General features: G+C 45.8%; 1 pseudogene; it reads right to left on the minus strand.

Moving 5' to 3' along the window:
* Positions 1-15,683, minus strand: part of LOC119279058 — a 29,932-nt pseudogene extending 14,249 nt beyond the window's left edge.
* Positions 15,684-16,169: the final 486 nt, after the last annotated feature.

A 16,169-nucleotide genomic window follows, 5' to 3' on the forward strand; every position in this document is an offset into this window, starting at 1 on the left:
GTAACTCTTTGAGGTGGATCATCTAATTAACTAGTTAACTAGCACTAATTAAACCTAACACTAATTAAGCAGGGGCCTGGGCCCACTCGTCAGTGAGAGAGAGGGGGAAGTCAAACCGGGCAGTGGGGTCAACCCATGCCGCTCAACGGTCAGCGGTCGCCGGCGTTTAGCCGCCGGTGAGTCCAGACGCGGCGGAGGGCTTCGGAAAACGCCCACAGGGCTCGGTTTTGGACGCGGTTTGCGGCTACAGAAAGCTGAGAGCCTCGCGCATCCAACAGAGGCAACAGCTCGCGCTAGAGTGGACTAAATCGATGATGGCGGCAACTTTTGCGGCGGCCGGAGTTCGGGCGAGCTCGGGTTCGGTGTTAGGGAGCACGACAGGAGGAGATGGTGCATGGGTTCGGCTCCTGGGAGCACGGTGAGAACGGCGACACGCTCAGAAGCGGGCGGGGGCAGCTCTGGCCGCGACAGCGACATGGCACGGCGGCGGCGAGATTCGGGCACGGCGGTGAAACTAGCTGGGGGCGCAAAAAGAAGAGAGAGGAGAGGGGGGAAGACGCAGTAGCTCAGAGGGAGGACGGGGAGAGGGTCAGCGTGCTCGAGGAAGGCTTGATGGCGGCGGTATACCGACTGCGATCTCCCGTGGCCGAGGAAGAAGATGAGGTCAAGGACGACGCGTCGGCGCTCTTCCGGTCGCCTGAGTCGACGGAGAGGGATACGGCGATGATTCGGAGCTCCTGGACTGCTCAAGGGGAGGAGGGAGAGGCGGTGGCCGCGGCTATGGCGGCAGCGAGCTCGCGGGCGTCTCGGCCATGGTGGAGAGGGCGAGAGGGAGACGAGGGGGAGAGTGCGGGGCGGTCATAGCGATCCAGACGGCTCTCGCGGTTCTGTCCGTGGCGCCACGCAAGCTAGCAGGCAGGAGGTGGCATGGGCGCGTGTGTGCGCACGGCGAGCACGCGCTCGGCGTCCTTCTGGCGCGATGGAGACGACGGCTGGCAGCGCTAGTCAGCTGGGCCAGAGTAGATGGGCCGTCAGGTAAGTGGCTGGATCCTTTCTCTCTCTCCTTTTTCTATTTATTTCAGTTTTATACTATTCTGTAAATTTTAAGGGCTTTATTAATAATACCTATGCACTTCCAAAAATCATGAGACTGCTTGTGGCCACCATTTGGATTATTTCCAATAACCAGAATTTTAGTTCATGAATATTTGGACATTTAATATAATATATTAAATTTAAATGCCCAAATGCAAATAAGGTATGATTTAATTCAGTGACCTAATGTTGTCCTGGAAAAATGTGAACCAACTTTTCCAGAGGTTCTAACCCAGGACAAAAATGATGGACATTTTAGAAGGGTATTTCAGGTTCATTGAAAATATTTTTATTTTGATCCTAGTTGCATTTCATTTGGTGCTTGGGTTTGAACACCCCCATTTCAAGTTTCTGAGAAATTTAAACATGATGCAAGATGATGATGTAATGACAAGCAAGGCCAAAGCTAGGGATGTGCCATCATGCTTATGTGGATGACATTGTGGTAAAATCCAGGAAGAAGGAAACACTGATCGATGACCTCAAGGAGACGTTTGACAATCTTCGGATTTACAAGATGATGCTGAATCCGGATAAATGTGTTTTTGGTGGTCCGGCAAGCAAGCTTCTCGGGTTTCTGGTATCCAACAGGGGCATTGAGGCTAAACCAGAAAAAATTAAGGCAATCACATCCTTGGCTAAACCGAAGTGTATCAATGATGTTCAGCATCTCGCAGGTCGGATTGCAGCCCTTAGCCGGTTTATCAGTCGGTTGGGAGAGAAGGCAATTCCTTTGTATCAGATGTTGAAAAAGACGGATGATTTCGTCTGGAGTGACGCAGCCAATGCGGCCTTTGAGGAGCTAAAGCGGCAGTTGGTTGAACCGCCGGTTCTTGCAGCCCCAGTTGATCATGAGCCTTTGCTGTTATACGTGGCTGCCAATGCCCGAGCGGTCAATGTGGCAATTGTGGTTGAGCGTAAAGAAGCTGGGAAGGAGTATCCGGTTCAACGACCTGTATACTACATCAGTGAAGTCCCGATCGAGTCAAAACAACGCTATCCACATTGGCAGAAGTTGGTGTACGGGGTCTTTATGGCCAGTCAAAAACTCAAGCAATATTTTCAAGGCCATCCAATCGCAGTGGTTAGTTCTGCTCCTTTGGGCGATATAATTCAAAACAGGGAAGCAACTGGCCGGGTTGCAAAGTGGGCAATCGAGCTTGGACCACACAGTTTAAAGTATGTACCTCGAACAGCCATCAAGTCTCAGGCTCTTGTGGATTTTATCAATGACTGGACCGAGCTGCAAGCACCGGAAGATAAACCGGATAATACGTACTGGACCATTCATTTTGATGGATCCATGCAGTTGGAAGGCTAGGGGGCTGGAGTTGTCCTTACTTCCCCTTGAGGGGATAAAATTTGCTATGTCCTCTGCTTGATGTTTCCCTGTACTAACAACGCAGCTGAGTACGAAGCTTTACTCCATGGTCTCCGTGTGGCCAAAGAGATGAACTTAAGTCGAGTTCGTTGTTTCGGAGATTCTGATTCGGTGGCTCAGCAAGTTTCTGGTACTTGGGACTCTAAGGATCCACTCATGGCGGCTTACAGGCGTGAGGTGGATATTGTGGCGGGTCATTTCAAAGGGTATCAGGTTGAGCATATTGATCGGCACAAAAACGAAGCAGCAGACGCTTTGAGCCGGCTTGGATCTCAGCGTAAACCGGTACCTCCTAACACCTTTTTAGATATCTTGCATAACCCGTCTGTTAAGGTGCCTACAGAAGAGGATTTGGCTGTTCCTGATCCGGAGGCTCAGTTGGTGGCCGCTTTACACGTTGTACCGGATTGGACGGTTCCATATCTGGCATATATGAGTCGGGGCGAGCTACCAAATAATAAAGTCCTGGCTCGACAGATAGTCCGGTGGTCTAAATCCATGATTATTCACAATGGCGAGTTACACCGCTATAGCGTTTTGGGCGTATTTCAGCGTTGTGTTTCTCCGGAAGAAGGCCAAGAGATCCTACGGGAAATTCATGAAGGGGATTGTGGTCATCATGCCCATTCAAAGCCCCTGGTTGCAAAAGCTTTTCGTCATGGGTTTTACTGGTTGACAGCTCATGCTGATGCGGAGGATCTGGTAAAGCGATGTGATGCTTGTCAAAAAGTTTCACGCAGAGCTCATGTTCCGGCTCAGGAACTACGGATGATTCCTATTACTTGGCCTTTTGCTACTTGGGGGCTTGATATGGTGGGACCCTTTAAACGTTCCCAGGACAAGAAGACCCACCTGTTGGTGGCAGTTGATAAATTCACCAAGTGGGTTGAAGCGGAGCCTGTTAGCAAGTGTGATGCAGCTACGGTGGTTCAATTTCTCAAAAAGATTATCTTCCGTTTTGGCTTTTCACACAGTATCATCACGGATAATGGTACCAACCTTTCCAAAGGTGAGATGGAGGATTTCTGTGAGAGAGAGCACATCCGGCTTGACCTAGCATATGTGGCACACCCTCAATCCAACGGTCAAGCGGAGCGAGCTAATCAAGAAATTTTAAAGGGTCTTAAACCCCGGCTCTTGATTCCCTTGAAGCGGACGCCGGGTTGTTGGGTGGAAGAATTACCTTCTATGTTGTGGAGTATCAACAATCAAGCGGACAACGAGCAAGCTCACCAAGAGGCACTGGACCTGTTAGATGAAAAACGGGATATGGCTCTGGCTCGATCGGCGGTTTATCAACAAGATCTACGGCGTTATCACAGCCGCCGGGTTAGGACATGAACCTTTCAAGAAGGTGACTTGGTGCTCCGACTCATCCAGGATCAGACCGACATGCACAAGTTATCCCCACCTTGGGAAGGACCCTTTGTGGCCAGCAAGAACCTGCACAACAGATCATACTACCTCATTGACGTTCGAGACAACTCACGCAACTCTGAGGAGGAGACCCGGCGGCCATGGAACATAGCTCTCCTCCGGCCTTATTACACTTGGGCCATAGGCTCTTCTTATGTGCATATTTCGACAATGTATATATTATGATCAATAAATAAATTAGCATCCTTGCTCTAAGTGGGGCCTCTGCTATTTTTTCTCAAATATCCTTTGAGTTACATGGGGGCTTCAGCTGACAAAGCGGAGTACTACCTGTTAAACCGGCTATCAAGCCACAAAGCTTGGGAGCTTCACACCCAAGGGGCCAAAGAGAGTTTGGATGCTATGCACAACTCAAACATAGGCACCCAATGAGCACATCTCATCACGTTACTTGGGGGTGAAAGTGCAACGATCCCTAAGTGGTTTTGGTAATTCATCACAACATATAGCTCATTGAGCTAATGCTATTCCAAGACTACTATCTCAGGAAAGCTCAATGAATGGCATGGCATGGATGATGAAAGTGGACCCCTCAAAATGCTAATGACAAAGGATTGGCTCAAGCTCAAAAGCTCAAGACTCTTCATTTTGTATTTTAGTGATCCAAGATCACATTGAGTCTATAGGAAAAGCCAATACTATCAAGGAGGGATGAGGTGTTGCTTAATGAGCCTTTTGCTTCATGTGCTTAGTGATATGCTCCAAAACACTCAGCTGCTTTCCCACATCCACATATGACCTAAACCCAAAGCCAAATTTGGTCACACCGATTCTTTCAATCCGGCGCCACCGAGTTCAATAGTCATAGCCACTGCCACAAACCCTAGGCAAATCAGTTCTACCGATAGGGATCTCGGTCTCACCGAGATGGGATTGGAATCTCTCTGTTTCCTTTTCATAACTTTTCGGTCTCACCGAAAGAGCGGATCGGTCCCACCGAGATTGCAATGTAAACTCTCTGTTTCCTTTTTGTAACATTTCGGTCTCACCGAAAACAGCGAATCGGTCCCACCGAGTTCACCTGACCAACTCTCTGGTTAGCTAATTACCAAAATCGGTCTCACCGAGTTTGTGTAATCGGTCTCACCGAGATTACGTTATGCCCTAACCCTAACCATATCAGTCCTACCGAGATGCATGTCAGTCCCACCGAAAACCCTAACGGTCACTAGGTTTACCAAAATCGGTCTGACCGAGTTTGTTGATTCGGTCTCACCGAGATTGGTAAATTGTGTGTAACGGTTAGATTTTGTGTGGAGGCTATATATACCCCTCCACCTCCTCTTCATTCATGGAGAGAGCCATCAGACTAAACCTACACTTCCAACTTGCCATTTCTGAGAGAGAACCACCTACTCATGTGTTGAGGCCAAGATATTCCATTCCTACCATATGAATCTTGATCTCTAGCCTTTCCCAAGTTTCTTTATACTCAAATCTTCTTTCCACCAGATCCAAAACCTATGAGAGAGAGTTGAGTGTTGGGGAGACTATCATTTGAAGCACAAGAGCAAGGAGTTCATCATCAACACACCATTTGTTACTTCTTGGAGAGTGGTGTCTCCTAGATTGGCTAGGTGTCACTTGGGAGCCTCCGACAAGATTGTGGACTTGAACCAAGGAGTTTGTAAGGGCAAGGAGATCGCCTACTTCATGAAGATCTACCGCTAGTGAGGCAAGTCCTTCGTGGGTGACGGCCATGGTGGGATAGACAAGGTTGCTTCTTCGTGGACTCTTCGTGGGTGGAGCCCTCCGTGGACTCGCGCAACCATTACCCTTCGCGGGTTGAAGTCTCCATCAACGTGGAAGTAGGATAGCACCACCAATCCGAACCACGCAAAAAACATCCGTGTCTCCGATTGTGTTTGAATTCTCCAAACCCTTCCCCTTTACCTTCTTGCAAGTTGCATGCTTTAATTTCCACTGCCTATATACTCTTTGCATGCTTGCTTGATTTGTGTGATTATTGCTTGACTTGTCCTAAGTTAGCTAAAATCTACCAAACACTAAAACTGGGAAAAGTATAAGTTTTTATTTGGTCAAGTAGTCTAATCACCCCCCCTCTAGACATACTTCAAGGTCCTACAAGTGGTATCAGAGCTTTGGTCTCCATTTGCTTTGATTTCCATAGCTTTTGGTGGTCATAGCCTTGGTTTCACAACCTAGGATAGTATGGCATCTAGCGAGGGAAACTATCACCGTAGAGGTCCTTACTTTGATGGTACAAATTTTGCTAGTTGGAAGCATAAGATGAAAATGCATATTCTCGGACATAACCCCGTCGTTTGGGCTATTGTGTGTGTTGGTTTGCAAGGTGAATTCTTTGATGGGAGAGAACCGAACCGTGAAGCTAGTGCGGAAGAGTTGAAGATGCTGCAATACAACGCTCAAGCTTGTGATATCCTCTTCAACGGATTGTGCCCCGAAGAATTCAGCAAAATCAACCGTCTTGAGAACGCAAAGGAAATTTGGGATACTTTGATTGATATGCATGAAGGTACCGACTCCGTCAAGGAATCCAAGTTGGATGTGCTCCAAAGTCAGCTTGACAAGTTCAAAATGAAGGATGGTGAAGGTGTCGCTGAAATATACTCTAGGCTTGCTCTTATCACAAATGAGATTGCTGGCTTAGGGAGTGAAGAAATGACCGACAAATTCATCATCAAGAAGATCCTAAGAGCATTGGATGGAAAATATGATACCGTGTGCACATTGATCCAAATGATGCCAAACTACAAAGATCTCAATCCAACGGAAGTCATTGGAAGAATTGTTGCTCATGAGATGTCACTTAAGGATAAGGAGGAACTTCACAACAAGTCGAGTGGTGCTTACAAAGTCTCAAGTGAAGCCCCCACATCATCAAGTGAGAAACAAACCTTCAATGAAGAATTGAGCTTAATGGTGAAGAACTTTAACAAATTCTACAAGAGTAGAAGCAAAAGAAGAAGCTCCAAGTCAAGATCCTACCATGACAAAAGATCGTCTAGTCGAGAGAGCAATTGTTACAATTGTGGGAGACCCGGACACTACTCCAATGAATGTACGAGACCCTACAAAAGAAGAGAAGATTCTCTAAGAAGAAGAAGCAAAAGAGAAGAATCACCACCAAGAGAGAGGAGGAGTAGAGATGATCGATATGAACGAAGATCCTAACGGAGAAGCAAGGATTCGGAAAGAAAGGATAAGTCATCGAAAAGCTACACAAAACAAAGACATCAAGCTCATGTTGGTGAATGGGTATCTGGCTCCGACTCCGACCATCACTCCGAGAGAAGCTATCATTCCGACTCCGAATACACTCAAGATGAAGGTGTTGCTGGTCTAGCACTTGTGTCAACCAACTCCTACGACATATTTGAATCACCAAATGAAGGAATTGGAAGATGCTTCATGGCCAAAGGTCCTAAGGTAACACACCCCGAGTATGTTGATTTTGATGTTGATGAAGATGACTTGCTAGGTGATGATGATTTACTTGTTGACAACTCTAGTGATGAATACTATGATGAAACATCAATTAATCATGCTGAAACGAGTGACAATGATAAGGAGAAAATTGAGCGTCTAACTAAAGAACTAAACACTCTTAAGTTAGCTCATGAAACTATCTTCGAAGATCATCGAGAACTTTTAAGAGCTCATGAGAAGTTACGCTTTGAAAAGCTCAATCTTGAGCAAGAGCATGAGTTCTTAAAGGCAATCAATGATGATCTCCGCAAGAAAAGTTCTTCTTACATTGCCAAGCGTTTACTCTTATCTACTTACATGCCTCAAGTCAAATCTAGTAACAAGAACAAGAAAGATTCTTTCTCTAGTAGTAACAATAACAATGTCAAATCCAATATTGTTGCTTCTAGTAGTTCTCTTGATTCCACTAATGATTCTCTTAGCCAAGTTACACTTGAGCAAGAAAATAGCTTATTGAAGGGAATTATAGAGAAAGGTGTATACAAGAGTCTTGCTGGGAGTAAGCAATTCGAGGAAATTGTACGCAAGCAAGGAAGACACCGGAAGAATCAAGGTGTTGGTTTTGAACGGAAGTTCAATGCCAATGGAGTTGAGTGGGAAGAAGAACAATACCCCAAGACAAAGTTTGTTCCTCAACAAGAGAAGTATGATCCTACTTCCTTCAAGGGAACACAATCACAAGATGATCTTCCCCCACAAGACCACAAGAACAAGGGCAAATACAAGCTTCAAGAAGAGATTGATGCATTTGAAGAAGCACCCAAGGTCTCGGTCAAGTGGATTCCCAAGACTACGTCAAGTTCTACCTCATCAAGTACAACTACAACTCCAAGGATTCCCATCAACATGATGTGAATCCTGAAGAAGAAGAACTAGAGAGTTCTTGAGGGTGACTCCACCAACATTCTTCACTCATATCATTAAGGCAAGAACAAGTGCAATCAACTTCCATATTTTGCATAAGTTCAAGGAGTCACAAACCCTCATGTTGGTAAGGCAAGGGACAAGGTAAACTAATGTTTTCATGGACATCATTTTGTGTGTACATCACTCTATGTCTATGGATATTCTTGTTTGTTCCTTGTGGGACTAACCCATGTAGGTAAGTTGAAAGTGCAACTCACTCCAAAGGATTGCTCCAAGAGATCTACATCAACATTGAGCATTCACATCTTCAACACCTACATGAAGTCATCATCGACAAAACCCAAGGTTAGTTCATCCCTCTAAGGGGAGATCTCACATCTAGGGGGAGCTTAAGTCTAAGGATTGAGTTAAAGCAACTCCAATGGTGTGAACATATCAATGCTTTATGTAAAAGTGGTAACCCCACTTGAGCTTAAACGATGAGTATGACCTATGATCAAATGTCTATCATTTGACTCCTAAGTCAATATACTCATATATAGATGACCTAGTCATCGCCAATTGTTTGATAGATGCTAGTATTGGTTGTGCATGCTTTGTCACATATTTCATTTGCCATCTTATTGTGTGAGCATGTTGGTTGCATACTTTACTCATTCGAGGACATCCACTTGTTGTTTTGATTTATTGGTTTCTCTTTTTTTTGCCAAGTGGATGGACAAGAATGCCTAAGAACCTTCTCTAGCTATCTACGCTTTTCTCTTCCCAAACTCTATTCATGCTACATCACAAAATTTGATCAAGTCAGATTCGAACCACTCTGTGTGAGGAGCACTCGGAGTCCCCGATTCGTCACAGACTTAAACTTCCAAAACCTCTTTGTGATTCTCAGTCTGACCGATTTCTCCCTTTCGGTCCTACTGAGATCATGAAGTTGATCTATGTTTTCGATCTCGGTGCAACCAATTTGAACCGTTCGGTCTCACCGAGTTGCAATAACTGTACACAGTTTTGCATCTCGGTGCCACCGAGTTGTTCCACTCGGTCACACCGACAGGGTCAGGCTATATATAGTCACGGGCAAAAATTCGGAAATTTCTCCGAACCCCTTCGCCCACGCAAATAGATCGCTCTACCTCCGTGGTCTCCGGATCGTATCCTCGCCGCCAGCCGCCTCCAGTCGCTGGTCTCCATCGCCGTCAACGGGATTCAACCTCGCCGTTGCCGCCGTAGTGAGTCTCCGCCGAACTAGGGTATGGACTCGATCATTGTGCTTTTCCCCATCTGATTCCTAGCACATTGTAGTCCTATTGATTCTAGCCATGTTTGAAACACTCCTGTCCAATCAATACAATCCATAGAATAGTTTTGATTCGAAAATTTAGGGTTTGGTTTCCACCGAAACCATCTCGGACCCACCGAGTTGAAAAACTCGGTCCCACCGATTTGGCTTATGCCATTGCACAAGTGAGACTTGGTCTGACCAAGAATTACTAATCGGTGAGACCGATTTTAGGATTCTGTGAAACCCTAGCTGCCTCGGTGCCATCGAACTATGACTCGGTCCAACCGAGTTCATCAGTTTAGGTTCCAAAACAGCTTCGGTATCACCGAGTTTGAAAATCGGTAGATCCGAAATGCTTTCTATGGAAAACTAAAACTGAATTTTCAAGTCAATCTTTTGGCAAAAACTCTGCATTTTGTGATGCTCATCTACTCTACCTCATCTATAAACTCTTCACAGGGTCAGCAATCACAGTTTGCATCATGTCTGATCAGAGTGATAGCCAGAACAGGTCAGAAGAGAAAGTGCAGATGAGTGAGGGCACTAGTCCCTCCAGCTCTTCAGATGAGGGCAGCAGGAGTACCCCAAGCAATTTGCCAAAAGCTGCAACGAGGCAAAGGAAGAAGAGAACCTCAGATTCTGAGGATAAAGATTACATAGCAGAAGAAGATGAAGCTACTTCCAAGAAAGTAGTGCTCAAGAAGGAATATGGCTCAGCTCAGAGCACCAAGCCAGGCCTGAAAGTCAAAAGGCCAGCAGGCAGGCAGCCTATGCCAAAGGCCAGAGCTTCAACTCAGATTCCTGAAAAGCCTGCACCCAAAGAGCCAGTTGCTGCTAAAGGAAAAAAGAGGAAAGAGAGGGTCAAGAAGACCACAGTCAGAGTCATAGGGAGACCTTCCATGATGGAAGATGAGGAAGAGGTTGCTGCACCAGCACCAAAGGCACCTAAGCTTATGGGTGATGCAATCAGATCTGGGGCTGCCACATCCAAGCCCAAGGAAGCACCCAAAGCTGCCTCCAAGGCCAAGTCAGCACCAAAGAGGAATACTAGGAGTATTCCAGCTGCTGAGAAAAACAAGGCTCCTATGCCTGAGGCTGCAGAGGAGGAAGATGAAGAAGGACAAGTTCTGAGGAAACTTAAGCCCCAGATACCAGACCACAATGATGCTCATCCTGTGGCTGAAGATATGAAGATCAGAAGAGACAATGGTCTAAGGCTATCGAGGATGTCAGATCCATATGCCACGAGGAGAAGAACAACAGTGGATTACAGGTTCCACACCAAGGAGCAGCAAGATTTCTATGAGACCATTCTGCTTGACAAGAAGCCAATTGTCTGTGACATGAGGTGGGTCGACTGGATCTACATCAAGGAGAATGAAGAGCACTATCCTGGAGTGCAAGACAGCTTTGTTGCTGTTGGAGTAGCAGACTTTGTAGGGAAAAAGCTCACAAACTGGAGCGATGAACTCATCATGCAATTCTACTCCACAGCACACTTTTATCCGGATGGAAGGATAGTGTGGATGTCAGAAGGTACGAGGTACCAACCTACTGTTGAGGAGTGGGCAAAGATGATAAATGCCCCAGTGGAACATGAAGATGACCTAGATGTCTATGCAAAGAAGAAGATGGATCATAACACCATGGCACACATGTACAAGGAAATTCCAGATGATGCCCTAGAGACTCACAAGCTTGGGTCAATCCACTTTCTTCTGTCAGGGCTGCCAACCATCAACTGGATTTTGAGGCACACTCTATTCCCTAAGTCTGGAGATCATAATATGGTCAGAGGGCATGCTATCAACATGTTGCATTTGTTTGATGTGCCACAAAAGTTCAAAGTCATGAGCCTAATGGTTGAAACCATTAAGAGAACTGCAGCAGACCAGAAGAGGAGCTGTGGATATGACCCTCAGATCCAAGAATTGATAAACTCAAAGATGGGCAAGGGCAAATATCTGCTGGATAAGGAGCATTTTCCACTTTATCCAGACTCTGAGGACAACAAGGTTGTCATGAATGAGAATGATCCTTCATCTGTTCGAGCACAAGAAAGGAAGGAGAAGGCAAGGAAGGAGAAAGCTGCCAGGATGCCAACTCAAGAGGAGGCATCTGAATATCTCTTGAAGAACAAGCAAGAACAGCTGGGTTACTTGATTGCATCTACACTGAGGATTGAGAAAGGACTGGCCACCCTCACTCAAAATCAGGAGAGCTTAGAGAGAATCATGGAACAAAAGTTCTATGACTTGGATGTAAAAGTAACAGAGATTCAGTCTGCAGTAGAGCAACTTCAAGATGACATGCAGGAAAGGAAGGGCAAAACGACTACTGATGCATTTGCCAGAGTGCCACGAGCTCAGAGGTCAGCCGCAGTGCCAACTCCAGACACCAGAGCCACCACCTCAGCTCCAGCTACAGCACCAGCCCAACCAGCTCCAGCATCTACTTCAGCTCCAGCTCCATCCACTTCAACAGAAGCCTTCATCCTTGGAGTGATCCAGACTCCACCTCCACCAGAAGATCAAGCCTGCGAGTCGATCTAGCACTATGCATTTTCTAGGAACTTTTTGGTAACTTGTTGCCGAAGGGGGAGAAAAATGTATAGATCATAGGCTTCGAGAGAGAGAGTGTTGCTTTTGTTCTCTCTTGATTTGGTGGTTTTTTAAACTTGTTTGCTTTTGAGTGCTTGAGATACTATCATATGTTTGTGAGACATTGATGATCATGTGTTTGCTCATAAGCTACACTTATGCATGTTCGATGATATTATCTTATCTTATCTATCCTATGTGATCATTCACTTTGCTTGGTGATGAGTGCATGTATTCATTGTTATTATTCTGAGCGCTCCACCAAGATGTATGTGACATGGAAGAGTAACCCATGAGCCTAATCTCTTGTGCATTTGCAGTCCAAAGCAAATCTTAATATATGCACAAATTTAGGGGGAGCTCGTGCTTATCACATACTTCTCGAAGCGACGATGTTCTTAATCTTATTATCTTTTATCGAAGCTTTGATCTATATGTTGTCATCAATTACCAAAAGGGGGAGATTGAAAGTGCAACGATCCCTAGGTGGTTTTGGTAATTCATAACAACATATAGCTCATTGAGCTAATGCTATTCCAAGACTACTATCTCAGGAAAGCTCAATGAATGGCATGGCATGGATGACGAAAGTGGACCCCTCAAAATGCTAATGACAAAGGATTGGCTCAAGCTCAAAAGTTCAACACTCTTCATTTTATATTTTAGTGATCCAAGATCACATTGAGTCTATAGGAAAAGCCAATACTATCAAGGAGGGATGAGGTGTTGCTTAATGAGCCTTTTGCTTCATGTGCTTAGTGATATGCTCCAAAACACTGAACTCCTTTCCCACATCCACATATGACCTAAACCCAAAGCCAAATTCGGTCACACCGATTCTTTCAATCCGGCGCCACCGAGTTCAATAGTCATAGCCACTGCCACAAACCCTAGGCAAATCGGTTCTACCGATAGGGATCTCGGTCTCACCGAGATGGGATTGTAATCTCTCTATTTCCTTTTCGTAACTTTTCGGTCTCACCGCAAGAGCGGATCGGTCCCACCGAGATTGCAATGTGAACACTCTGTTTCCTTTTTGTAACATTTCGGTCTCACCGAAAAGAGCAAATCGGTCCCACCAAGTTCACCTGACCAACTCTCTGGTTAGCTAATTAGCAAAATCGGTCTCACCGAGTTTGTGTAATCGGTCTCACCGAGATTACGTTATGCCCTAACCCTAACCATATCGGTCCTACCGAGATGCATGTCAGTCCCACCGAAAACCCTAACAGTCACTAGGTTTACTAAAATCGGTCTGACCGAGTTTGTTGATTCGGTCTCACCGAGATTGGTAAATTGTGTGTAACGGTTAGATTTTGTGTGGAGGCTATATATACCCCTCCACCTCCTCTTCATTCATGGAGAGAGCCATCAGACTAAACCTACACTTCCAACTTGCCATTTCTGAGAGAGAACCACCTACTCATGTGTTGAGGCCAAGATATTCCATTCCTACCATATGAATCTTGATCTCTAGCCTTTCCCAAGTTGCTTTCCACTCAAATCTTCTTTTCACCAGATCCAAAACCTATGAGAGAGAGTTGAGTGTTTGGGAGACTATCATTTGAAGCACAAGAGCAAGGAGTTCATCATCAACACACCATTTGTTACTTCTTGGAGAGTGGTGTCTCCTAGATTGGCTAGGTGTCACTTGGGAGCCTCCGACAAGATTGTGGAGTTGAACCAAGGAGTTTGTAAGGTCAAGTAGATCGCCTACTTCGTGAAGATCAACCGCTAGTGAGGCAAGTCCTTCGTGGGTGACGACCATGGTGGGATAGACAAGGTTGCTTCTTCGTGGACCCTTCGTGGGTGGAGCCCTCCGTGGACTCGCGCAACCGTTACCCTTCGTGGGTTGAAGTCTCCATCAACGTGGAAGTAGGATAGCACCACCTATCCGAACCACGCCAAAAACATCTGTGTCTCCAATTGTGTTTGAATTCTCCAAACCCTTCCCCTTTACCTTCTTGCAAGTTGCATGCTTTAATTTCCGCTGCCTATATACTCTTTGCATGCTTGCTTGATTTGTGTGATTATTGCTTGACTTGTCCTAAGTTAGCTAAAATCTGCCAAACACTAAAATTGGGAAAAGGTTACATTTTATTTGGTCCTATAGGGGGCTTCTTGTGTCAAATACCAAGGAGTTTGAATGGACCCTTGTAGCTGGGTATCGACCCACGGCTTGGAAGCCTGGTATATTTACCTAAAACCCCGGGTTAACCTGCCTTCATCAAGTAAGACACTCCTATCCAGGTCATCCTGGCACGGCCCTCCGAATGTTTGACAGTTACTCTCACTGAGACCCTGCACTTGTCAAAGTTAAAACGGTGATTGGTTAGCTGGAGGTCCATCTTAAAAGGCTTTGTTAAATGGTTCAACTCAGCGGCCTGGCAGCCCACAAAAAGCCTCGAATTTGGGCCTGGCAGCCCTCAAAAAGCCTCGACTACACGGTTTTATTTGTGTTTTGCTGAATTTTATGTTAAACCGATTTTCTTGATCTGGTCAGTCATTTTATTAGCCCGGTATTCTTTAAACCGGCTTGGTTTGCAACTACACGTTGACAGACCTTATTCTTAAACCGGAGTTTGTTAACCTGGCCTGGCGTTGACTACCAGTCACCAGCTTTGATCATCTGGTGTGCATCATCACCCGGTATGACTTACTATACAACATCAGTACATGATGGGATTATACAAAGAATTTCAGATTTGGGTTTTCACCCTTATTACAATCAAAGTTAACCAGCCAATTACATCACTGGTATGAATCATTTCATATTTTTACGGTTTGATTATCAATCAGCCCTTTTCTTGGGCATTATGAACCGTCCGGCGGTAAACCGCCAGGACCCTGTTTATTTTTATGCACACACAGGAGTTGCATATTATGATATCTAAACCAAAATTGGCATTGACATGGCGGATCACGTAAAGTATCTCCCGCACAATGGCAGCAGATCAAAATAGTTTTTACTACCCTATTACAAGGCATTCAGAGGCCCAAAATATGGAATTGTTTCACAACGGGTAGTTTCTGACGTATCAACCGACTTGATAGATTAAGCTTCATCGCCGGGTTGATGTGAAGTAGATGGGTCATCTGGCGTTGGTTCAGCCTCATCCTCCCCATCCAATGGCCGGAAGTCATTGGTGGTCTAGTCAATCCGGGTTAAAGCCTGAAAGACAACCTCTTCACTTATAAGCTCAGCCGGATCAACGTCAGGAGCGTAAGTGTGCTTACGGATTGGTGGAACAAGGTTCTGCACTTCAGGGATAACAGCTTCAACCTGTTTGTTGTTTGCGTCATAGAAGGATCGGGGAACCGTCAGGTTAGCCTCTTCTGCCAACTGACTCGTCAGAGGACGCATCTCCCTTGTTACCCGTTTGAGGGCGTCGTTGTCAAATACTTCGTCGCTTTCTTGTGCACTGGGGAAGCCCTTGGCTATATCAGCCGGATCAAGATCAGCTATCCATGCCTTGGCTCGAGTCAGTGCTAGTAAAGCGCCAGCCCGGGCAGCGGATCGCTTCAACTCTTCTATCTGCACTGGCATCATAGATAGCCGGTCCAGCGTGTCCTTGATCAGTGTTGGAGCCGCATTGTCATAAGAAGTGGCGCAGATAACCCGTTGGACGCCGGTATACAGCTGTTCAATCAGCGTATACGCGGCCTTGAGTTTCTCCCACATATCAGAACCCAGATGAGCAATGCGCCTACCTATAGCAGTTTAAGAAGTTCATGTTAAACTGGAGAAAATTTCAAAGCGGAATATTCATAAAGCCTTGGTAAATAGTGCTTACCAAATATTGCAGAGGTCATGGCATTGACTTGGCACTTTAATCCAGTAAGCTCTTCCGTCACCGGTTTAAGAGCTGATTCAGCGTCTTCCGCCCGCTTCAGCAATCCAGCCTTTTCAGTATCCCAGTTGGCCTGCTTAGACTTGAACCATTCCTTGATCTGCTCCATGGTGGTTAAGGCGGTTTTCAACTCATCTTCGGCCTTGCTGGTTTCTGCTTGTTGGGATTTCAGATTTTCTTGA

Source organism: Triticum dicoccoides, chromosome 3B (genome assembly GCF_002162155.2).
Source record: "Triticum dicoccoides isolate Atlit2015 ecotype Zavitan chromosome 3B, WEW_v2.0, whole genome shotgun sequence".
In the NCBI taxonomy this organism is placed as follows: domain Eukaryota; kingdom Viridiplantae; phylum Streptophyta; class Magnoliopsida; order Poales; family Poaceae; genus Triticum; species Triticum dicoccoides.